Here is a 25,653-nt window from a genome sequence, read left to right as displayed (position 1 = left end):
CTAGCTATTTTTTTACCCGACCAAGAAAACAAAGGTCGTGGCAGATGCTTCAAAAGCGGCGTGGGCTCGGCTATGGTCCCTAAACTAGGTACCATAGCTCGGCTCTCCTTCTGCGTAATGACGACCGCTGGCAGCCGGTAGCGTATACGCATCACGGCATAGACAGCGTCATTTCTCTATGCCACCTCGATACCACGACATTCTGGCTCACCACAGGCTTCAAAGACGAACTCCTCCCTCATCCCCAGACAGACAGAAAAATCAGGAAGCAGTTTTCCGAAAATTAAGCTAGATACTTTTCCCCACGTGCTCGACTCTGTGCGATTTATCCCTCCCTGTTCCCTACAACATGCGAATTCCGCCTGTCCCCCTGCACCATATGGAACCGGAGTGTTCTTACCCCCCTTATTTGTCTCCGCTCCCAACCCCTTCCCAAGAGCAGTGGGAGCGCAAGCTGACCAGCTCCCCCCTAGAGGATCAGCAGCTGCAGCGGATCTCCGGGGGCTGCTGGCTGCGTATATGCGCGTGCCCAGGGCGTACTGGACTGAGGATGTCTTCTTCTCCTTCCTCTTCTTCTTCTTCTGCTTCTTCTTCTTCTTCTTCTTCTTCGTCGCCGTCGTCGTCGTCGTCGTCGTCGCCGCCGCCGCCGCCGCCGTCGTCGTCGTCACCACCACCACCACCACCACCACCACCACCACCACCACCATCATCATCATCATCATCATAGGTCCGGATAGCAGGCATTTTGTCGTGTAGGGAGCGCGAACTGCAAACAAATGAAACAACGAAAAAGAACTGTCCTATGACAAAATAAAAGGCCGTAATTAGATTTAAACGAAATAGATGACTAATTATTCCGTAAGTGGAAGGACAAAAGGACCAGTTGTAGAAAAGAAAACGGGGGTAGGGGAAGATGGTTCGAGTAAAGCTTGTCCATGACACTTGTAGTGTTCAATCGTGCCCACCAGGGCGGATTAAAAACAAGTTTCAATCATTTTCATTTCGGCATCTTTCATTTCGGTATGGATTATGAAACTGCGCACTGCATGGGCCAAATCCACCATAACTGTAACAAGCGGTAGTACTCGGCGATGGCCAGGTGGGCCACTATAGTAATGGCACTAATGGATATAGCACTTGTCGAGTTATTTCTTCGGTATGTGTGAATGATACCAATCACTCACAGTTTTATCATAAATAACATGGGTCCTACAAGAGGTATGTGGTCGCACGAAGTCTCAGCAGAAGGCGGGCGCTATGCGAAAGCGGGAAAATTGAACTGAATTCCACTTCCAGAGGGGTGTAATTCAAAAACTCCTGCTCGTCTCTACTCGAGTTTTAGGGAAAAATCCTGAAATTATTTTTGGACATTGTATAAGCAGCAGTTAAAAGCAAAAATAAATTGGACGTACGAACGGGCTGTATGGTTATCGAGTAATTTGTTAAAACACGTGCTTTTCCAAAATCTTGATTTTTCTAATTAGGTGGATGTTATGAAAAAGACTTACAAAACAGTGTTTAGATACCTGTGTAATACCCGTGCCATACGTGCACGAAAAAGGAGATTAAGTGCTTAAGGCCTTAAGGCCTTAAGAAACCGAATGGCATTATTTGGGATGGCCGTGCTACACGCCAGAACGGTAAGGTATTAAAGCTGTTAGGCATGATGGGGATGACGACCAAAAAAAGAAATGCACTCATATTTTAAAGTTTTTAACGTGAAGAAGAACGTCTTACAAGGGTATAAAATGTTTTTAAAGAAAACATTATGAGAAACAGTGTTTTCTAAGAAATGGCGTAAGGCGTTTCTAAAAATGGCTTCAGCAGCTGCCGTCTCCTGCCACGTGTAGTTAAATACGAAATATTCAAAACGAGTTTAACGACAAGTAGCACGGCGTTCTGCTTTTTGCCGCTGATTACGATGGTGATGGTGATGATCCTTGGTGAATAGCACATACCCAAACATGGCATCGGCCAAACATCATGGTTATGAAAAAAGATCTTACTTGTTTACAGGCTCCTGTATATGGGAAATTTAGAGTGGTTGAAAATATCTTTGAAAGTAAAATCCAAGACAAAACAAGAGAGAATTGGGAAGGCCTAAAGCCACTTAATGTAATAAGTTGCCAGCGTAAAGGAAAGCAATCAGAGCGGAAATCGATTAGAGTTTTCTATGGAACTAGAAGGGCAGAGAAACTTCTTTCTCCGTGGGCAGAGTACACATCCCGGCGGCAGAACCCCGTTTCGGACGCCCCTCAAGTGAAAGGAGACTCGGCACAGATAATGCAATCCCCAGGCTGCCAAGGGCACCTCAAGAAACTGGCTTCTGATTCTATAGAAAAACCTCTACAGGTCATCAGGTAATGGTCGACGGACTAATCTTCATTACAGTAGCTACACATACGAGATTGCGTCATACGCGACCTGTAAAGGTACCCATTTAATTGTGGTACACGACAACGGATAGCGGTTATAACCTGAAGGTTACGTGAAGGGCATCAATTTGGTTTTCAGGGGAATTTAAGGTGGTGTAAGTCTGCCAATGACAACAACACGAATTCCTGCTGCCCTCGACGTTTTAGCATTCTACGATACCTTGCCGCCGTTATTACCGAGGTCGGCTGCATGACCTCTGCTGCTGGCCCAGAGAGCGTTATCCGTGCCAGCGAGTAAGCAGCTTCGTTTAAAGAAATCCCTGCATGCACAGGAACTCGAAGAAAAAATTAACCTACGTCAGATAAGGTGGCACAAGAGATTTAAATGCCCGTTAAAGTTGGGAATCTTTAGGTGCAGTTAGGGCAGAGCAGTCTGGAAGGGAATCTGTGATTACAAGCGGAGAAACAATCGATGCACCTAACTGCTGTTGTGCCAATACGATCGCCAAAAATTCAGCATAAAATACGGGGATGAAAGGAACAGTTAAAGGAAGGAGAATATACACCTATTTCTGATTTTTCTTCGCACTGTGGCAATAATAGAATTCAGCTGAATGGAGGCCAAATGACCTTCGAGAAGCCTATTGAGTAGACGATAAGGCCATAGTTTGGCATTTTTGGGGAAGAAGTTGCGGAAGTTGATCTCGAGTGGAGTGTAATGAATGTTGGGCTGGACCGCGTAGAAAGTCACGAACACGGACTAAGTTCTTGAAAACGCACACACAACTTTTTTAACTTGATAATACGCAAAGCGGGAATGGGCACTTACAGGAGCCATGAAGAGAAAATACAACTTCGTGTAATTGGAAAGAACTAGAATTGAGTATATCACTCAGCTCCATTACAGCCCCAAAATATTTTTTAACGAAAAAAAAAACAAGAAGTATTTAAAAACTTTCAACTTTTGCGCCACAGTGACGTGTTATGAGCAAGAACGACGTCATACGAGCCAACAATAAAACATAACTTTAACTGCGTCAAATGCACGTTAGCATTCAAGTAATGCGGGAAAATCGAACCAGAGGCCTCATTACAGATGCCCAGTCATGTGTCCTCGCGACAGGTCAGTTAGGCGGCCGCCAATCGCACAAACAAGGTTCCGTGACGTCATAGAAAAGTTGCGGGAAATTGGCTAGGGGGTCGCGACTGCTTCACACGTTTTCTTTAATATCTCCGTTATTTGTTCAAGATTGCGATGGTATTGGTATCATTGTTATCGGGACTAAGCAGTCTTTCTAATAAAGCCAACTTGTATTTTGTCTTGCAAATAAGCACACAGACGGACTAAATGCGGAAACACACTCAAGGGCGTATGATAGTGGACAAAGTTAAAAAGCACGAGTAGAGCGACGATCGTAGAGGCGAGACCGTCTTGAAGTGATAAATCGGAGAGACACTTCTCTGTTTTCGGCGATGAGTATTGACGGGCCAACGGAGCAGGTTACCGTAGTTTTTTGAAGAAGGGTTGCCCCACTGGCCACGAACGTGATGGTGGCCGATGACTAGCAGCGGGAGGGAATAGCTTATCATCCGCAACGAGGCCTGGCTGCCTGCGCTCCACGCCACCGGAACAGCGCTCACTCGCCGGACGCACCAGCTTCTTGCGGTAGCGTCGGAGACATTCGTCGTGCGTACACCTCGACAGATGGCGGTCGTCTCGTTGACAGCCCGGGTGGTGGCTCAGACGGCAGAGCTGGCTCAGACGGCAGAGCCGACGGAGTTTCTCGGGCCTACACCACGAGGGTGGCCGTCTTGCTGCCTCCCAAACCGAACACCTTCTGACACTGAGTTTGTGGCAGCGACGCCTCATCACAGGGAATACTCCTATCAATAAGAGGAGTGACCTTATTAATCAATACCCGTAATGGATAAATAAAGCTTTGTACTAAGGTACATTAAGGTACACTGCGGGCGATACGGTCTAGGCCACTGGAGCGCATGAAATGAAGCCGGTTTCGTAATGAAGATGCACAGCAACCTGTTAACCACAGATTCATAGGCTCGTAGGAAGGCATCTGCAGTGAGTATGCGATATATCTGGTTAACAGTGGAGGGATGCGGGCTTGCAGATAAAGTACCGCATTAGCCGCACACTTCGGCAATCCTATAGCGTAGCGCCTGCCGTTCCAGGAGGAAACACGCATCCAGACTCTAATCTAGGGCGAGCATACATTCGTTATATTATAAAAAGTGAGTTCCTGCGCATACTTTCCTTCTATGGTTGAGACGGCGCAACATTTCTACTGCCCGTGCACGTTTAACAGCTGTAATAGCTATATTTGGGCTCCAGTCAAGGACGTTGGTATATCTCATACCGAGATATTTTAATGAATCAACCAACAAAGAGTGATATTAACTGGCGTAGAGCCTGGAAAGACTAGTAATGAGCATTTACTGGCGCTAATAGAAGGATCAATAGTGACTAGCCAGGAGTCCAGAATAGAGAGGCAAGTTTTCATGAAATTTTGAAGGGCGTGCAGAAACAGCATTTTTATTGGATTTTTTTTTTTCAGAAAAATATGAAAAATTGAAAGAAGACGATTCCGCACAGACCTACGAAAAATCGGCATTCTTTTTGAGGTGAAGGGCTGAAGGCCTTAACGTCTCATCAAACGCGAAAAGTGAACGTAGTTGCTGGCGACTACGATATCATTATTGACAAAATCTGTAAATCTTCAACCCAGCTAGCCCGACCAGTAAAGAGAATCACTCAAGGCAGAGCCGGATTGAGGGAGAGGAAACATTAAGAAAAGCCCTCATCGCGAGTAGGCTGGCGTACAGCTTACCGTTCTACAACCTAAACAAACAAGAAGAACAAATAAACAGAACAATCAAATCAGCATATAAAGCAGCACTGGGCCTATAGTACACGCCTACGGAAAAATTCTTTCAATTAGAAGTGTACAACACATTCGAAGACATCAAGGAGGCATTACTAATCGCCCAGAAAAAAAAAAGACTTGCCACCGGTAAAACTGGGAGATTTATCCTGTGGAAGACAGGTAGTCCCCCTGAAAGAACGCGACTGGACGCCATGACGGACTTAATGCCTGAACGGCGCAGTCACATCAAAACCCTTCTTCTACAGAAAAACGTGGACCCCATTGTACACAAATACAGATGGCAAGCGAGTCAAATACCTCAGAAAAAATTTCAAGGGTCATGAAAACATACGTCTATGATGATGATGATGATGGTTGGTGTTTTATGGCGCAAGGCCAACGAGGGCAAAGAGCGCCAAAACGGTGGTTAGGTATGAAGGATGTAACCGTAAACGCTAAAACCGTTCAACAAAAACCAAAGTGAATTCAGTAAAAGACAATGAGGATGGCTGGTGTAAAAGGCCAGGTTGTGATGGTGCGTGGCATGAGATCGGGTTTAAAAGCAACTACGCGTGATATGAAACCAGGTGTAAAAACTTGATGTCTCTAAGAAACTTAAACGTGCGTTGTACAGGAACCATGGGGTCATCCGCTAAAAACAATGCTGGGTGTAGTGGAATGTGTTGTTTGTAGAGGTCGGCGAAGTGTTTCTGTCGTGTTGTGTGGAGTGCTTTGCATTGAAGTAGCACATGGATCACGGATAGGCCGTCTCCGCACCTGCTACACAAGGGTCTTGGAGATCCCGTGAGCAGATATGAGTGTGTTGCATGCGTGTGGCCTATCCGTAATCGAGCCAGGGTAACTTCATTGTGCCTGTTATGTGTGTCAGTGGTGTATGCTCCCAAGAGTGTCTTTATAACGTGTAGCTTGTTGTCTGCCTGTTCATTCCAGTGTGCTTGCCATGTATTGCGAAGGTGTTGTCTGATGTGTGACTTTAGGTCAGTGTACGGTATTGTTGTTATGTCCACCGTGTTTGCAAGTGCAGCAGCAGCGGCCATTTGATCTGCTGCCTCGTTTCCGGCGATCCCCGAGTGACCTGGCACCCAGCATACAGTTACTTCAAGACTTAATGCATAAGCTGACATAATGGTTTTGTAAACTAGATGAATAACATGGTTTTTACAGTACTGCTTAGATGACAATGCACGTACTACACTCAAGGAATCTGTGAAGATGATGGACTTGGGAATTTTATGATGAACTATGTGCTTTAAAACCAGAAATATCCCATAGGCTTCAGCAGTAAAAATGCTGCTTTTCGAGTTTAAAGTGTTAGATACCCTAAAATCAGGTCCGTGCGCAGCACACGACACGATATGGGCTGTTTTTGACGCGTCGCTAAAGAATTCTGCACACTTGTATTTATCTTGAAGGAACAAGAAGTGCTGAAGAATTGCAGCTGTGGGTACTCGTTTTTTATCAATCGCTACAAAGGACAAATCGCACGACACGGGGCGCAGCTGCCATGGTGGTAAAAAGTCGGAAAGGGTTGATTTGTAGGTGTCTGAAAAGGTGACCGATAATTTTGACACTTCCTGTCTCACCCTATGTGAGAACGGAGCAGAGATAGATGGACGATTAAGAAGAAGTTGGGACATGGGTGTATCACAAATAAATGGTTTGAGAGGATGGTGGGTTATTGACGAAATTTTAAAAGCGTACAGAAGATCTATGTATGTTCGCTGATTATCTAGGGACCATTTGTCGCACTCGACGTACAGGCTTTGTACGGGGCTTGTACGGAAAGCGCCTGACGCGAGGCGAAGCCCCAAGTGAAGCACTGGGTCTAGCATTTTCAGCGCTGTTTTTGTTGCCGCCCCATAAACCACGCTCCCATAGTCCAAGCGGGACCCCACCAAGCTTGTGAAGACACGTAAGAGGAGTTGCTTGTCTGCACCATAGGAGTGGTGTGAAAGGACCTTAAGTATGTTTATTGCTTTGAGGCATTTATGTTTTAGTTGTCTGATGTGAGGGATGAACGTGAGTTTCTCGTCAAACACCACACCCAAAAACTTGTGTTCTCTTTTTACTGGAATCGAGTCACCAAAGAGTTTTATGTCGGGATCGGGCAGGAGGCCCCGCCTTTTTGAGAATACAACGCAGGTACTTTTAGAAGAATTAAGTTTAAATCCATTTTCATCTGCCCAGCGGGAAAGTTTGTTTACCCCAAGCTGGACCTGACGTTCACAAATGGATATGTTACATGATTTGAAAGATATTTGAACGTCATCTACATACATCAAGCAGGATATGGTTGGCGGCAGTGCCTTTCGGAGAGAGTTCATCTTAACTATAAACAAGGTGCAGCTCAACACGCCACCTTGAGGCACGCCATTCTCCTGCACGTGAATGTTTGAGAGTGCCGTACCGACTCTGACACGAAATGTTCGTTCAGACAGGTAACTGGAAAGAGTGTTCAGCATGTTACCTGTTACACCATAGGATTTTAGGTCTGCAAGAATGCCATAACGCCATGCCGTATCATAAGCTTTCTCGATATCAAAAAATATGGTCATACAGTACTGTTTGTGTATAAAGGCATCCTTAATGTAAGATTCCAGTGCAACTAATTGATCGTTTGTGGATCGCCCTGCCCGGAAGCCTGCCTGGCAGCTCTCGAGAAGACCATTGTACTCAAGAAAGTACATGAGCCTCCGGTTAATCATCTTCTCGAAGAGCTTGCACAGGCAGCTGGTCAGGGCAATAGGTCTATAGCTTGCGGGAGAAGAAGGGTCCTTCCCTTCTTTCAGAAAAGCCACAACTATGGCCTCCCTCCAAAGCCTTGGAAGGTGCCCCGATAGCCATATTTGGTTGTATAGGTGCAGGAGTGTCTCAAGGGTGTCTGCGTGTAGGTGTTGAATCATAGTGTATGTAATGTTGTCTGCACCTGGAGCAGAAGGTTTACAAGTGGAAAGAGCAATCTTCAGCTCATGGAGTGTAAATTCACAGTTGTATCCAGACTTTGACTTGTTCTTGTCGCGTATAGGCTTCTTTTCGGCAGATGTTTTGTGTTGCATAAAAGTGTTTGTATAGTGCGCAGAACTAGACACGTGTTGGAAGTGTTGTGCAAGTGTGTTAGCCTGATCTTCCAGAGTGTCCCCTGTCGTGCTAACCAGGGGCAGGCTATGTGTGTGTTGTCCTTTTAGTTTACGTATTCGGGTCCATACCTTGTGGGTGTCCGTGTATGAATTTATGGATGTGAGAAAGGCGCGCCAGCTCTCCCTTTTTGCCTCACGGCGCACACGCTTACCTAATGCCTTCGCTCTTTTGAAAGAAATAAGGTTACAACTTGTGGGGTGTCTACGGAGGATGCCCCACGCCTTGTTCTGGGCCTCCCGCGCACGCTTGCAGTCGTCATTCCACCAGGGCCTTCTCGGGTTGCGCGAGGCCCCAGAGGCCTGGGGTATTGACTTTTTGGCGGCGGCGAGAATGTGCTCCGTGACGAGCTGTGTTGCCTTCTCTACAGGTAAGTGTGTTATGTCTGTGTAGTGTAGTTGAGATGTCTCTGTGAATGTGTTCCAGTTTGCTCTTGCTTCTATAAACTTGCAATGGGAAGGGGAACTGCTAGGGCCTTTATCTATGTATGTTAGTGAGGTAGGGAAGTGGTCACTACCATATGGGTTAGTGCCAACATCCCACTCAAGTGATGGAAAGAGTGCTGCAGAGCCAATGGCCAAGTCGAGGTGTGAATAAGTGTTGTGTGCTATATTATGGTATGTAGGCTTGTTTTTGTTAAATAGGCATGCTCCTGAAGATATTAGAAATTTTTCGATTAGGCGACCTCGGGCATCTGTGCGGTGAGAGCCCCAAAGAGTGTTGTGTGCATTGAGGTCACCTATAAGAATGAAAGGTTCTGGTAGCTGATCTACAAGGCCCTCGAAATCGGAGCTTGAAAGGTGGAAGTCAGGAGGGATGTAGATGGAGCACACTGTTATCAGCCTATTGAAAATTATGGTTCTAATGGCAATAGCCTCAAGGACAGTCTGTAATTGGATAGGGTGGCATGCCAATGATTTTCGGGCAATGATGGCCACACCACCTGAAGATGTACCACCACCAGCCCTGTCCTTCCTAAATACCATGTAACTATTCAAGACATTTGTGTGTTTGGAGTTTAAATGTGTTTCTTGTAGACACATCACACTTGGCTGATTGGAATGCAATATTTCGTAGACATCATCAAGATTGTTAAGGAGGCCTCTACAGTTCCACTGTATGATATTTTCTGTTCCCATTATGTACCTTTAAGAGCTACTGGAATGTGTGTGTGGGTTCATGTTTTGTCTATCGGGGCTTGTATTCTTGGGGCGGGTTTCTTTGGCTTTTCTGTTGGTTTGGACGCCGCAGCCCGTTCCTTGCGGAGCGATGCAGACAGGAACGGTCCGACGTCCATTTCCTCATCAGATGTTCGGGGGGTGTCCGGCGGACCGGGCCCCCTGGACTTGGCACCCTTACGGGTGCCTTTGGTTCCAGCCCCAAGCGCCGCGGGCGGGGCAGGCGGCGGGGCTAGGATGGGCGCTTCTGTGGGCCCTACCGTGTCCATCTCCTCCGTGCCCTCAGGTGTCCCTAGGGCCTGTGGAGAGGACACAGTGAGAGCGGCAGAGCTCCCAGCGGCGATCGCACTCGCCACATTCGCTGGAGTCGCCACACTGGGCGATTCCTGACTACTCTGGACTACCGAAGGCAGTCCGGCAAGAGACGGGGCCCCCGCAGCCTCTACAGGTGTTGTAGAGGCAGCAGGTGGCTGCTCAGCTGGGGGTTGGGACAGCAACACGTCAGCAAGAAGGCTGCACTGTGTTGCCGTGCTGACCAAACGCCGCCCCAACCCCCGGCGGGCGGCGTCTGCGTACGATGTGGCCGAAAGCAGCTTGTGCTTTTGGCGCGCTTCTGGATAGGTGATGTTTTCATTTACTTTTATGTGAATTATTTCCTTTTCGGCCTTGAATTGTGTACACGCACGCGAATAAGCAGCGTGCGGTCCGCTGCAATTCGGGCACTTCTGAGTGGTGCTTTCACAAGCTTCTGAGGAGTGACCTGTCTCAGCACAGTTGGCACATGTCAACTTCCCTCTGCATGATTGGGTTCCATGGCCGTATCGTTGGCACTTAAAGCAGCGCCTTGGATTTGGGACATACGGTCGTACGTTGCAGCTAAGAAAACCCACTTTGACCTTTTCTGGAGGCGTTGTGCGATCAAACGTTAGGATTAGATGCTTTGTCGGAATTTCTTGGTTTGCTCTCCGAATTACGATTCGTTTTACTGCAGTTACATGTTGAGGTTGGAGCGCCTCAAGAAGGTCTGCTTCCGTCTCAGACTCTAGTTCTTTCTCTGATATGACTCCTTGCGAGGAGTTGAGGGTCCGGTGTGGTGTCACAGTGACAGTCAAGTTGGCCAACGTCGTCTGTTTCAGTAGGTTCTCACTCTGATTTTTCCTTTTTACTTCGACCAGTACATCACCTGAGGCGAGTTTCTTAGCATCATAGTCTGAACCAACAACAGACTCAATGCACTTTGCCAACAGAATGACAGACTTCTTTGCAACAGGAGTGGTTTCTGCAGAGTGAATGACAAGAAATTTGTGGAAATGTTCTGGTTTACCTTTAGCTAGTACTTCGGTGCGGCCCCTTTTAGGGGGCCGATCATTGGATTGGAGGGATAAAGAAAAAGCCATGCGATATTGAAAAAAGCAGGGGACGGGGGTACTTTCTTCTCAAACCTTACCCTGATAGCCTGAGAGGTCCCGGAGCTCCCTGCCTGGTAAACAGACAGGGAGCCCATCCGCCGGAGCTTGACCTGGGCTCCGACGGCCACCGTTTGCGGTTTCTGCCCTTCACCTTACAACTCGCAGCCACGGTAGATTACAGCAAGAGTATGGGGGCTCGGGGTCCGCGGTGTCGCCAACACCGTCACCAAGATTACTCAAGGTGCCCCGTGCGGGGAACATACGTCTATACGGATGATGGAACACGTGAGAAAACCAATGCCCCACTAGTGGTCACAGATTTCAAGGGAGCTCTGCAAGATTGTATGACAATTTGACAGTCAAACACAGAAGATGCAGAGACTGGCGCCATCCTCATGGCGCCAGTCTCCGAGTCGGCGAAAAAAGTTAAAACACGCAGACAGACTCCAAGAAAGCAGTACTGAATCTTGCCGCAGGAAGAATACCAAAACGCCTCAAAAACCTTCGTCCACCTGAACGGAAGAAAAAATATAATAATGTCGAGTCCACTTATAACAATACCGGTTAATTTTAACAATGAATCGGATATAACAATGGACAGCCGCGGCACCGTCAGCTTTTCATTGTATTCTATGGCAAAATAAACCGCTTATAACAATGCTGTCGTGATGCAATATCGGTTATAAACATTAAATGTGGGCACTGGAACCAACCCTGAACGAAACAAAAATGCAAAAACGCTGCGACAATGCCACCCCAACCCCGCCTATTACGCAAAAGGGCATGAGAGCATATACGCGCGGCGGCCAGGCGATAGCGCACTTGGCCTCGCACGCGGCGAGTCGTCGGTGAACGGTGAACTTTGGTCGTCGGTGAACGGTAGTGATGGAGACGCGTCGGGACTTGAGGAGTTTTTGCACGCCGACGACGCAGTAGCAACAAATAAGGACCACACCGACGAGGCGATCGTCGCTGCGGTCACCGGCGCGGAAGACGACAGCAGTGACGCCGAGGAGGAACCGGAATCCATGCAGGTTGTGTCGCATCAGGAAGCGTTGCAAATGATCGACTCTCTGCGCGATTTTGTGTTTGCTAAAAACCTTCCGCTCGGCCACGCGCAGCAGTTGGACGCTTTGCAAAAAGGTGTCAATAAGATGGCCAGTAAGCAGTCGAAGCTGACTGCTTACGGTTTTCTACCTGCTAAAAAGTGAAAAGTTTAAGCAGCTTCCCCCTCATTAAGTGCTCTTGTTTATCATGTTCCCCTCATTAAATGCTCCTGTTTGTCACGTTTTCTTTGTTATTTTCGGCATAACCCGCTTATAACAATAATCGGTTATAACAATGATATTTTCATGGCACCTCAATATTGTTATAAGTGGACTCGACTGTATTACATGGTGTCCCGGACACGAAGGACTGGAGGGTAATGAAGCAGCGGACAAGGCAGTGCGTAAACTCACACACCGCTCACCTGACGATCACACTTATCACACCCTCCTCCCCGAAAAATATGGAGAGAGACTCTGGCTTAGTAGACAGAAGATAAGTACTTTTCCTACTCCACACAAGGAATTAAATACTACAGAAGCTGAAATCCTGAGCCAAATACAAACAAACAAGTGCCCACACAAACCACGACTGGCAAAAATGTTCCCCAATTCCTTACAAGAAACGTGCACAAAGTGCGGAGAGGGGCCCCATGAGAACAATAGCAACAATAGCACATCGCATGGAGCTTTGCACTGGTAGCGCCATCTCTGGTTAGTAATGAATAGAACTCCGCTGCTGAGCGATCTAGTACGTAGCCAAGAGGCGGACCCTGTCGGCGCAACTGCAAAGCAGCAAAGGTTGCTCTCAGCGCCGAGAGGGGGCGCGTAGGTCGGCTCAAAATTGTTGCGGGCGCGTTTTTTACTCTCCTGCGCCTTTTTTATGTTCCCATCAGCGTTTATAGGTACTACGGTGAACCGTACACAGTAAATATTTCAGTCATGACAGAGGCGTGGCGAAGTGATCAGGAATCGGGATAAACGTAGTTACGCTCAAGTAACTCATAGAACAAGGGAATCCTGTTGATCGCGGAACTCGGGTAATGATGTGGAACGTCTCGCGCATTCAAATTCATTTGTGTAATTCTGCCAGAAGTTTGCTAAAGTTTTGGGTGCCGGAGGAGGGGGAATATCAGAATAGAAAGTGCGTATAAAACTGATTGACAGGGCATGTGAACCCTTCCAAAGAAGCAGGAATGTGCTGAATGCAAATGTCAAAATACCAAATCAACTGAATTGCGCGTTTCAGAATTCAGAAACGAACTTAGTTACATGGTACAAACAATACAGCTTCATCAAAAATTTTAATACCATATCCTCCACAACATGTTTTCGAACGCTAGGAAAGTAACGAATAATTTTAACGCTGAGCATAATTCAGTACTCAATAGACAACAAATACTACGATAGACAACGATACACTGGTTTGCCAAATATAGTTGCCTTCAGGCAACTATATAGTTCTAATATATAGTAGCTATACCATTTGTATCTAGTATATAGTTGCTTATAAGCAACTATGTACCACAGTCACAAAGTATTCTACGCGATCCCTGTCTGGGTTGGCCGTCCTGGGGCCACGTGGTACAGTGTATACTAAACGGCTGTCTGACGTGGATTCCGGAGGACTGCCAACTGTGGGCTGGATTTTATATCTGGACACATGATATCCTCATCCCTATGCCAACCTAGCTCTGTACCCCCTCCTGCCCCGCCACCCCTGTGACTCTACAGTGCGACTTCGTCGGTGGTCACATAATGGTTGACCCGCATGCGTAAGAAGGAACTTTTTCGTAAAGCCAGACATGGTTTTTTGTGGAGCCAGGCATATTATCAGACTCTCAGGTGAAATTCACCTCCTCAACAGCCTTCGCACTAGTGGCATAAACAAGTTTGATGAAAATAAATGTATATAGTCCGCATTTTTTTTTAAAGATTATTTTGCAATGTTTTGTCCTGAGCGGGTACACGAAGGGTATACAAGGAGTGGAATAATGTTTTGGAGGAGCTTACGCGCGTACTCATGGACATACTTTGTTCAAGAGCGAAGCGCACCTCCGCCTGTGATAATACGTCGCGCGGCAGCCCGCAAGTTTGGCGCTTCAGGTATGTGATTGGACTCTCATCACACAGAGATGTGCCCTGGCCACCTTCGTGTAGTATCCGGCCGAAACCCTCCAATTAATGAGGGAGGCTGTTGTCCTGCGGCCTCGATGTGGATAGGCTGCTGCAAGTGAGCAGTGAGGGAGTGAGGGAGTGAGTTACTTGAATAGGAAGTGGAAAAGAAGTGCACTGGAGATATTTTGAACTGAACGGCTATAAGCGAGAACAAAGAAGGACAGAGAAAGAAGGAAAGTAAGAAAGCTAAAATGAGTGCGGTGCTACAGCAATGGCGCAAGGGTCGCCGGCAGGCGCTGGGCTACGGTTGTTGGATGAGGCCGGACTCCTCGAGGAAGGCTTCCCGCTGGATGACGTTGTGGCTCGTCGGGAACGATAGGCTGTTGCTGCTGCTATTGCTGCTGCTGGCGAAGAAACAGAGAGCGACGGCATCGTCCAAACGACTTAGGTCCAGGACTCCAGGAACCAGTAGTCTCCTGGTTTCAGTCCACCGGGACCGTGTGGTGTTCAAGCCTCTTCGTGTGTATGTGCGGTGCACATGCGCATATGTGAGAACGTTGGTTAGCAGATTCTTAATAACCAGGTTTAAAAGAAACTTGATAGGGAAAGGGCTGGAAGAGTGGAAGCCTTGATCATCTACATTCGCCTTGGTCCCATCTTACCAGCTTCAGTATTCAACCAGCTATATAATCTCCAATATTCCATCGACATACCCGAGTCCAAAGGTCCCGCCTGTGTGCGGTCCGTATTTATAGGACGTGCCGGGTAGGCTGTCTTCTTGATATCCTTTGATGAAAGACGTTACAGGTGCCAAATGTAACTTTACGGGAATTCCTTTAGGTGCAAGTTTCACTCCAAAAACAGTAAGGGTTGAGAGTAGAGGGAGAGAATAAACTCCTTTTATGAGAACAATGATAGGTCACACCGCTCAAGTTGGTGACAAGTGCCCTTGCCTCAGTTAAGATGAGTTCCTTAAAGAGGCTCTCGGCCAGTCGTTCGTTTGAATCTAGTGTTGAATGGGAAACGTTGAAACAGCTGGTACATTAAGAAAAGTTTCACAGAGGGCTTCCTCCTGCCTCCAGTGCCTTTTTTGGCGTTTTATAACTTTGTAATTAAATGCACTGGCTTACAGGTTGATGATGCCACTAAGATATTAATTAAAGAATTCTAATACGGCTCCGATATCCGCAAATGATTATTGATTGCTTTAGGGCCGCAAACAAGCCTTAAGCTACGCAATTTCAATGCTCAGGTCAAGTTACTCGGACTCCTTTATTAAATTGCCTTCGTGCCACCCCAGCTGCAGTTCATCCCCGGGAAAAGACGGAATAGTGAAACGCCTCAGCGCCTTGGCGTACCTTTGCCCCAAATACGCGACATTAGTTCGTAAGGGACGTCATTAGTCGCGGTTTTCATGCGTGCCCCCGCAAGCCTGGATGGGCGAAGTTTATGTTCACGCCAGCACACGTTCGCAATGTCCAGGCCTTCATTCGGCCGACCTGTGTACGGTGTCTATCCATCCAGAGAGCACGGCTTGCAATGAGAAAAAAACCGGTCGAGAACTGTTGAACCGAATCAAATGGAGACCTCTCGACGTCAAGGCGACCAACCAGCTTCCTAAGCGGTGGCGGCACCAAATCTTAGGCCACCCATTGCCAAAGAACATGCACCCTGTTCACCACCCTGGTCGGCGTGAAGCTAATTCCAAAGGAAATACAAGGAATACAGCGCCCTCCATAAAACGGCCTACACAGATACAGCTGCAATCCGTGGTAGAAGAGCAAAGCCAGTAGTAGTCACCACAAAGACAAAGATCATTGTCAGTGCAACCTATAGGAACGTCATCGACCAAACAAGTGGAGGAGATAGCTGTGGCGCTGGCCTTCACGCAGACAAAAGCCAATTCGACCGTAACTGCAGGAAACGTGCAGGGGCTTGAAGTCGTGTTGGGTGGCACCAGCAACGCACCTCATGCTCTCAACCAAATTCCCCGATAGAAAAGTAAGGATTGTGTGGGCGCCTGCACATGCCTCCATGGAGGGCAACGAATTTGCCCACCAAAAAGCCCCAGAACTTGCCGGTCATGCCTTGGAGGACGTGGAGAAACCTACACCACGTGTAACCTACCAAGAAACAACACATTACAAGCTTAATCGACGGAATTTCCCGCCACCTCACCCAAACCTCACGAAGTCTTAAGAAAGAACGCTGAGACTTAAGCAAGCAACCATCTTCCCGCATCCAATTCGGCTACACCGGATAGCCCCCACCAAATATCCAGCAGAATGCAAATACTGCCAACAACCAGGTACACTCAGACATATTGTCCTAGAGTGTAGAAAAAGCGAGCACCTACCACCCCTTTCACGCACCCCAAACCCAAAAAAGCAGTGGGAAACCCTGATGTCCAGCCCCATGCCTCTCGGACCAGCTCCTGCTCACCGAGAGAGAAGCCGATGCCAAGGCAGCTCATGTATACCTGTGAAGAGGGAACCACTCCTGCAAGAACACCATAAACGTTCGCAATAAACGTCTCTCTCTCTCTCTCTCTCTCTCTCTCTCTCTCTCTCTCTCTCTCTCTCTCTCTCTCTCAGCAATGTCTTCCTGCTATAGCCAAGTCGTTTATGCTTAGTGGTGTTTTATTGCGCGCGAGCTGAAGCCCGTGCTCTAAATAAAACGTCACCGACTCTGTGTGCCGGTGTCGATGGGGACTTGTTTGTTCTGGGGTTATGGAGAGCCTAGGTGAATACAGAATATAAGCGTAACGTATGGGGCATTACATAGGAACTGTGTACTTGTTTCTTCCCTTAGGGCCAGGTATTGCGTGACCTCCTTCATTTGTTTGTGCTCTTGTCACTCTTTTTAACGGATCGTTCATCTCTACCTAGTGCACTGCAGGAGGGCGTTAGATTTCATTTCCGTTTTCGGATTTTTTCAGCGGGTGAACCTTCGTCGAAGGAGTTCGTGGCTACAAACATCCATGACTGCACGGTTTTTATTAGAAGACGTCTTTATGCTGTAAAAAAGCATGACGCATGATCCACGAGACTTTGTTCTCAGAGCCGACTGCCAACCACCCGTCGGGTCTGGCAGATATTATCGTCTGCGTCCACGCCATCTAGTAGGCAGCCGAAAACCACTGCCCTCGCCCAGGAAAGTGGTGTCTTTGCAAAATCAACAAACTCTTGCGGCGGCACTACCTGAAGGAGAAGTGCTGCCAATAGTTTTTGGTTTAAAGTACATCCTACCCCAGTATCTAGCAAAACTATGTTGTGGGACATCTATGTATTGATCTGATAATCGCCGATGATAAAGCCAATCTGAAACTATTGATGATTGTTTTGTGTGCGTGCCATTATGGCGGGTTCCGAAGTTTAACAATAGATTCTTCAAAAATGGTGCGGAAATCACTGAATACTTTCACTTGCCTGATCGGGGTGCTGATTGCGTGTCCTAAGGCACTCTTGTTTGACTTAATAGGAAATGCGGAATGACTGACCGTCATTGCGAGGCGGTATACATGAACCAAGGGCGTTTTCCATATAGTTCTGGTGCATTTGCAGTGCACAGCGTTTGCGCGATGCCAGTGCACGATTTCATGGGTTTCCAGGGGCACTTTATAACTGTTTGATCAAGCTGTTTTTTTTTTTTTTTTTGCACTACGTTTTGCATCTTCGCGGCTCGCATTGTGTGCAGTGTTTGCTATTGTACTGCTGCTTCTGTCAATCGTTATGCGTCATCGCCTGCTATGAGTTGTATTACGAGCCTATACAAGCTGGTGAGTATTCCATGTATACTATAGGCGCCTCCCAGAAAACTGGAACCGAGTTCTTCGCCCTGATTGGTTGATCAGTGATTCCCGCCGGTGCGATTTGGAGAAATACTTCGGTGCTTCCAGGGTTACCTAAAGCCTTGCTGAATCAGCGTCTGACTTTGGCATTGCCTGGGCATGAGATCACGGTACTACTCTTTTGCGAGTTAGTCGGTTCGTGATCTTGAAGCAAATTCATACGGCGAGGGAAAAAAATGGACGAAAGACTAGCCACGACATATCGGAGCACACTAAAGAACTCCGGACGGTAAACCGCAGCCCGTCCACACCGGCGTGCTTCACACTATACATATGCCGTCGAAAAGTGAAGTCGCGAAGTTGAATTTGAATCTCGCGGGTAATTCGGTTCCTTTCGTGTTACAGCTGGCACGGTGCGATCGAGGGTGAAAAGGAGCCGGCTGGCGCAAGAGACAGCCGTTGTTTACGCAATGCTCATTGTTCACCGCAGTCTGCCTGTCCGGCCGACGACATCGCGATACGCGGCGCCTTTCTAATGCTGCCGCGCACCGCGAAAATGCAAATACGGGCGTAATACGGAGAAACCGAGCTTCCTGTCATCGCGAGACAGGCCCTCTCACGTGCACAGGCCTCTGGTTCCCTCGTGCGCGTGGAAAAGGCTGCGAAAACATTCCGTTGATAATCCAGCTGGGGTCGCGTATCACGCATGACTGGGCCCGGGCGATATCACGCGTTGTCGGCCCTGGCTCGGGTGTCGGTTGTGTTTTGCGCACCTGCTGTGGTTAACGCCCTCGTCGTGGGCGTCATAGACAGCGGACTTGATTCGCATTGTGCTCCATGGGCGTCAACTTGTGAGTGTGTATACTAAAAGAAGTGCCTCCCGTGAAAAAAAAAAAGTATGTGGGTGATTTACTGGATATGTTAACCGATGACATACTTCAGCATCAGCGCACGACAGATGCCTAGATAGTTCCTCTGAAGTCTTCCTCGAAGGTCGGGTCTTTACATTATGTCGGAGTGAAACACGTTACTTAAATACTCCCATTTCGCATCCCGAAGAGAAGTATTCATTCTGTTTCGGTGAAACTTGAATGTGCGTAAACCTTACGGGTCTCGAGTCCATCACCACAATGCGCAGCACGCCATCACCACAATGCGCAGTTTGTTTTAAAAAACCCAAAACAAAATTTTCTGTTTGACGGAAAGTTACGTAGGTCATAAGGAATTCATTTCACCTTTATGGGGTCTTTTAGAAGCCAAGGGAGAGGGGGGGTTAGATGTCAGAACACCCCCAAAAGTTTTCTCGGTGCTGCATCCCCCCCCCCCCTAATTTCGGCCCTTCTTTCGCTTATGGTAATAACACAACGGATTCATTTATAATAGAAAAACGAAAATAACAAGAGTTTGGGTTTGTTGACAAAAATGGAAGAAGCAAAAAAAGGACTAAGATGCTGTTTGGGCAGAGGCTCTCTTCTTTTTTTTTTTTTTTCCTTTTTTTACCGGTGGCGTATACCACCCACCCTTCGAAAGATATTTGTAAGTACGCCACCGCTAGATGGCCTTGCATCGGTTCGCGTTGATTTTGTTGTAGGTGTGATCCGGCTCAGACTCTTATGCGGCGTTTGAATTGTCGCAGCGAACCCGCTCTCGGCCTCGTCGACGTAATGGGCTCCGTGCGCTGGTATGGTGGCGACACCGGCGCGTGAACTAGTGCCACCTGCGGCCACTGGAGGCATTTATCGGATGTTGTTGACATCGCTTGCGCGCTCCCCCGTACTGCCCGTGCTACGCTGCGATGAGTGATTGCTCAAACCAGCGCGATCGTTTTAACGGTTTTGGAGGGATGGGAGATATTGGCACGTTTTTTTATTAGCAAACCGCAAAACGTGGTCGTCAGCAACACGCCGCAAGCGATGTTTACTGCGTCCTGGAGGAGCTAGTGAGAACAACGGAGCCTTTCGATGTTTCCAGCAATGTCGTTGGGCACATAACAGGCGTGGCCCTGGGCTAGGCGGGTACAGCGGACAGTTGTAAGTTCTGTTGTAAACACGCAGCTCACGCATCACGGAACTTTATTAAGAGTTCAGCGAATCTAATCGAGGTAGGCAGGGCAAGTTGTCAGCGCAAGGTCGGGTGCCACGGCTCGTGTAAACATGCCGATGCAGTTGCTATGTTCGTCAACTCATAACTGTGAGCAACGGGCAGCTACTGCACAATTTAGCAGCGGTATCAACGCCGGTGTTCCCTCTGTTTGAATCAACGAAATGGCAGACGTATGGAGTTGGCCGCAATATCTGCGTCAAAGCTGCTGCCGAGGCCGCGCTGGCAGAAGCTCCACGCGTATACACGTAGGAAGGGGTAAGCAGCGATGAGCACCGTAATACAGATGAGGAATAAGCCACACAGATTGTAAAGTATAAGCAACACGTAATACTAAATTGCTGTGGTAGGCATCAGCTCAGCGACAAAAAAAAAAAAAAAAAAGAAAACGACAGAAACCGTCCCTCCTTGAAGATGATTGACGCACATATTAATGGCCCATTCATTTAGCTGCTGTCCTTGCCTGTTGAATCACGGCAGTTTCGTGCCAATCATTACTCTGCGTCATATTCCGTAGCACTCAGGGAAGGTTGCTGGGGTGCATGATGGCGCGCTGTTTTTGTTCCCGACGAAGTTCGCGTTGCCTATAAAGGTTTCGCCGGGCACCGGCTGTCGCAGCCCCCCCCCCCCCCCCCCCCCCCCCCTCGAAGCTGATAGCGGGGGTGCACAGAAACAAGATCCCCGAGTATAAACCACATTCACACAAAACAGCAAAATGAACGTTTATGGCGAGAAGCCGCACGTCACACTGCGCGGATTCATCGCTGTCGCCTTTCCGCTTCATTTCAAAATAACAGAGATAAATATTTTTTCAGCAGCTTTCTCGCGACCGTTTTAATAATGTTGCGGGAGCCGTAGGCCCAGCAATACACAGAAATGCGCGCTACTAGCTCGACTTTTTTGCAACGACTGCGGAATCTCTGCCCCGTACAGCCGCTCCTTCGGGCTGACCAACATCCGATTTTTGACGGCGCCGCTGTTCGGCAGCGTTGCGGGCGCCCTCGAAACACTAGCGCATGGAGCCTGAAGGCGCCGCTAAGTCAGTGTGCCAGCCGCGGGTGGATGGAGATGCCATGCTGCGCCGTTGTGCCATGTAAACCCGATCGGAGCGCAGCAAGGGAGAGGGAGGGGTCCTGGGCTTCAACAAAGCTGGGAGAGTTATGGAAAAAGATGGCACAAACGTCACATTGATCGTGGAGGGGGTGAGGTGGGGGATTTCTGGCCCAGCACACGAGGCTATAGGTCCGTTAGTTAGTTAACACCATCCCCGCCGTCACAGCTATATATCAGGCAAACAGCGTGAAACAAACACGAGCGATGAGGAGATTCAAGGTCAGGTTAAACAAAACAATTGCAGCTTCCCAGGACACGCGTCGGGTTGGTGGAACAAGTGAGTGAGTTATGAGGCACAAAACCAGCAGTTCCTGGCAGGTAGTGAGCACGTGGATGACAAACGAGCATTCCGGGTTAAAGGGTGTTTTATTTTTATGGGGGCTACAAGGGCAGCTGGAAACCACTGTGCAAGACCGTGAACCTCGTTACGGATCAGCTGTTATGTTCCTTATTTCCGCGCCTCCAATTCTTTGTGCGCATAGCTAGTGGCCGTTCAGCAGTGGCCGCAGCCGTGCCCTTCCCGCAGCGACGAAGAGATAGCCAGAATCGCCTCGGTCGAATGCAGCGCTCAGGTCAGAACCTCCTCCGCATGCGCCCTCAGGCTCTCGGCGCGCGAGTCAGCGCACTCCTCTAGCGAAGATGATAGTTGATTGATTGATTGAAGGGTTTTACGCGCCGACGCAACGCAGGCGATGAGGCGCGCCGTAGTGGAGGGCTCCGGATTAATTTTGAACACCTGGGGATCTTTAACGTGCGCCGAAATCTCGTACACACGGGCGTTTTTTTTTTTGTTTTTTTTTGCTTTTCGCCTCCATCAGAAAAGCGGCCTCCGCGGCCAGGAATCAAGCCCGCGACCTCGTGCTCAGCAGCGCAACGCCTTAGCCACTGAGCCACCGCGGCGGGTGAAGATGAGAGTTATATTGTGCGTTTTTCACTTGACTTCCGTTTATAATCGCCTGTGCTGCGTGCAATCTTGTGACTCATTGGTGTTGCGCCCATAAATACCACAGACACGGCGCGCATAAAACCCAAGAGTTTTGGGTGGAGTTCAAGAGCGGATGTACGGCTGCAGCGAGTGCTCATCATGGAGTCCTTGTCGCAGCCCTGTGTGCTGCAACCTAACCTCATTACGCTCTTCATCTCGTCATGGACTCGTAGTCCAAATGAGGCAACTCTCGTTCCCAAAAAGCTGGTCAATTCTTTCACCATAAGGCGGGTTTCCATGACGTTATACCAAACCCTGGAAGCGACAACCTGCAGTTCACATCCAACGGAGTTCGCCGTCGTACGCTAAGCACACATTAGTCCTTCTCTCTCTCTCTCTCTCTCTCTCTCTCTCTCTCTCTCTCTCTCTCTCTCTCTCTCTCTCTCTCTCTCTCTCTCTATCTATCTATCTATCTATCTATCTATCTATCTATCTATCTATCTATCTCTTCCTGCCCACCTCCTTCTAGGGCCCTTTGGTCCTACGTTCCCAGTCCTCAGCAGAGAAGCATGTAAGCGATTTTAAACGGCGGCAAAATACTTTTATTAACAGCGAAGCGTTTCTCAAATCGTCATTTTGCGTGTCCGCAGTTAAAAATACCAAGAAAATGCAGAGCGCACGAGAGCGCGTGCACGTGAGCGCGTGCCTCGCGGCGACCGCCCAGCGTCCCCGGCGCACGTTTGTAAAAATTCCGGGAGATCGGCCAAGATCGCCCAAGTTCGCCGTGATCGTGGCAACCCTTGCTCGAAACGAGAAAGACGCATCACAGTGCACGCCCCTCCAAGGTGATGTGGAATGATTAACACTTTCAACAAAATGAACGCAGCTCACACTTATAGCAACAGTGATGGTTTAAAGGTCGTTGCTGGAGCGAAGGAGAAGCAAATCGGCTGCAATCATGGACTTAAACTGTTGTGATGTTCGTGAAGGTTGCGTACAGCTTCACTCCCTTCAAGTCTTTCGAGTTAGTGTGAGCTTTCTTCATTCTTTTTTTAATAAGTCACCTGCCCTCTCTGTCTCTCTGTTGCTGTTGTGTTGCTATTGTTGTTGTTGATTATGATTATGACAGCGACGATGAGAATGGTGACGACGATGGTGATTATGATGGGCAAGATGAGAATATTGACGAACGATAACGGCAACGACCAGTACAATTATACGCAATTATAATTATACAATTATTCACAATTATACAATTATATTGATAATTCTGCTGCTAAAACTGCAACTACAACAACCACAATTAACAACAACTACTACTACAACTACTACTACTACTACTACTACTACCAGTACTTTCTACTCCTGCTTCCTACTGTTACTAAATAGCACTGACGTACAAGCTTCGGTGCACGAACACTAATATGAACAAACTTCGTCCCTTCTGAAGACAATTAAACGCAAAGTTCCGATGGAGAATGGCTACTCCATGACTCGCGCCGTGTGAAAAAAAAAAAAAAAATCTTTTTCTCTCAGAACAAGAACAGCAGCAGTAAAAAAGCTATGAGCAGCGGGTCTGCCCGGTGCCCGCCACTCTACTGAATATTTCTCCGTAACGTAGCCCTGAATAACAGGTGACGTCTCCAGCTCTGTTTAAGACCCTCCACCAGCTGGCAGCAACACATGTACGCCGTGTACGCATCACCGCCAGCTGAGGGTCTCCACCACTGCAGCATTTGTGCAGAACATCCAGCTGGCCGAACAGCGCATTTGCCTTCCCTGCGCACCACGTGCTCGCATCGCGTGGGAAGTGGCATCGAACAAACAAAACAAGCAAGCCAAGTGCCGAATATCCCATTGACTAAATAGCGCCGCCTGCACTTGCGTGGTGTGAATGAAAGCGTAGTATAGTTCACTACGCTACCCCCCTCCCCTCTCTCTTTCTCTCTCGTCTCCCTTCTACAAACACAGAAAACTGGGTGCCAGAAAGACCACCGGCGGGATCATAGCCATTCATGGCACAGAAGCACTGCTGGCTCGTCTTACACTCGCGTCTCCACTGGCGAGTGCTTCAATTTTCGCTTGCTTGCTTTGCAAAGCGGCGTGTTGCTACCGTTATAAATGCGCACAAAAGAGCAAGCTGTGCTCGCACGATGGATTCTACTGGTGCGGCCGACTCGTCCCACTGACACAATAGTCCGCATTATGCGCATTGATACTCGCAAACAGAATCCCGCAAGGCCCTACGCTGAGCCCGGTACTATTCCTTTCATTATTATTTGAAAGTCGGCTGTAGTAGTCAAATTTTTATGTAGTCTTTTTTATATACATATACCTCTCGCACTAGTAAGCATACTAGAGGCACGAACCGACTGTTTGGCTAAAAAAAAGAAGAACTGGGAGACCCAGATAACAACAAAAACAGCAGAAGAAAAGCAGCTGCTTGCGTTTTTCTTTATTCCGCAGCCTCACAGCGAGAAAGAAACGAGGCTCCGATGCGACGTCGATATAACTGCAGAATAAGGACCCGCATGCGACAACCGGTGCATGCTCGCGCATTGAGACCCGTGTCTCGCTATCACGCGACGGCCAAGAATGGGGGAAGAAGAAGAAAGCTTTACGCGGCCACACCACTATGCCCATTGCGTCGGGAACAACAATGCCCAGAAAACCACCCGCTTCTTAGCCCCCCTCCTCTTCGACTGGCTCGCTTTTTTTTATTACACCAGACGGCTGAACAGCAGCAGACCGCAGTCGAAGGTGATTCCGTTTGTGTCTTCTGTCGTTCCGTCTGCGTCTCCTCACCCACCAAGAACGCGCCTTTTTATTCCCGCCACACATTCGTATCGGCGACGATTGGTTCCCCCAACGCCGGCTCCGTTTCTCACAGCGAGCGAGAGGGGGACTGCGCTTTGGTCTGGCCTCTTCTTTTTCTGCTGTCATCTATTTTCTGGTCTTTCCTTGCTCTTAGATTTTCTGTCTTTTTTTTCACTGATCTTTGAGCGCTACGTGCAGACCAGAACGCGCACTTCGCCGCCAGCAGACAGGCACTAAGGAGAATAATCGAGCATACGTGCGTAACACCAACACGCCACTATAAAGCCCGCGTCCTTCAGCTTCGTGTCTGCGTTGAACGGAGCAGCCGCCGATGCTCGCAACAGGTGCTGCCGAGACAGGCAGGCGGGTGGCGAGAGTTTGCGGGTGCGAGGGAGGGTGGGGGGTGCACAGATGTCACCAAAACCGTGTCTGAAAAACGGCTGCTGTTGTCCCCCACTCATATTCTGAATGCGGCACCAGCGGAACGCTGCCGTCGCCGTATCGCATTACGCTCCGCTTTATACGCGGGGCTCTGAGAACAACCGTGTGTACGTGGTCATTTCTAACGGCGTTTGTGCAACGAGTGTCCTTCGCACGTGGGTCTGCTGATAATGCGGGTCGGTCCGCTGGCTCCTCTGCGCTTTCTCTGTATTGAACAAATGTCCGTTTTGTGTGTGATGCGCGATCGTTTAGATTCTTTTGTGCAGGGCTTAGGAAACTCTGCGCTCGCGAGGGCCGGAGCTC

The 25,653-nt window shown here is 48.4% G+C and overlaps 1 protein-coding gene across 1 annotated transcript in view; it reads left to right on the top strand.

Annotated features, from left to right (window-relative positions):
* Window positions 1-25,653, top strand: part of Pnt (ETS transcription factor pointed) — a 333,486-nt gene that overhangs the window by 1,020 nt on the left and 306,813 nt on the right. The gene's annotated exons all lie outside the window — the stretch shown is intronic.

Source organism: Haemaphysalis longicornis, unplaced genomic scaffold, assembly GCF_048455015.1.
Source record: "Haemaphysalis longicornis isolate Haplotype H1 unplaced genomic scaffold, Haemaphysalis longicornis Haplotype H1 scaffold_4, whole genome shotgun sequence".
Taxonomy (NCBI): Eukaryota; Metazoa; Arthropoda; class Arachnida; order Ixodida; family Ixodidae; genus Haemaphysalis; species Haemaphysalis longicornis.
Note: the sequence above shows the minus strand (reverse complement) of the source record. Positions and strands in the feature narration are given on the sequence as shown.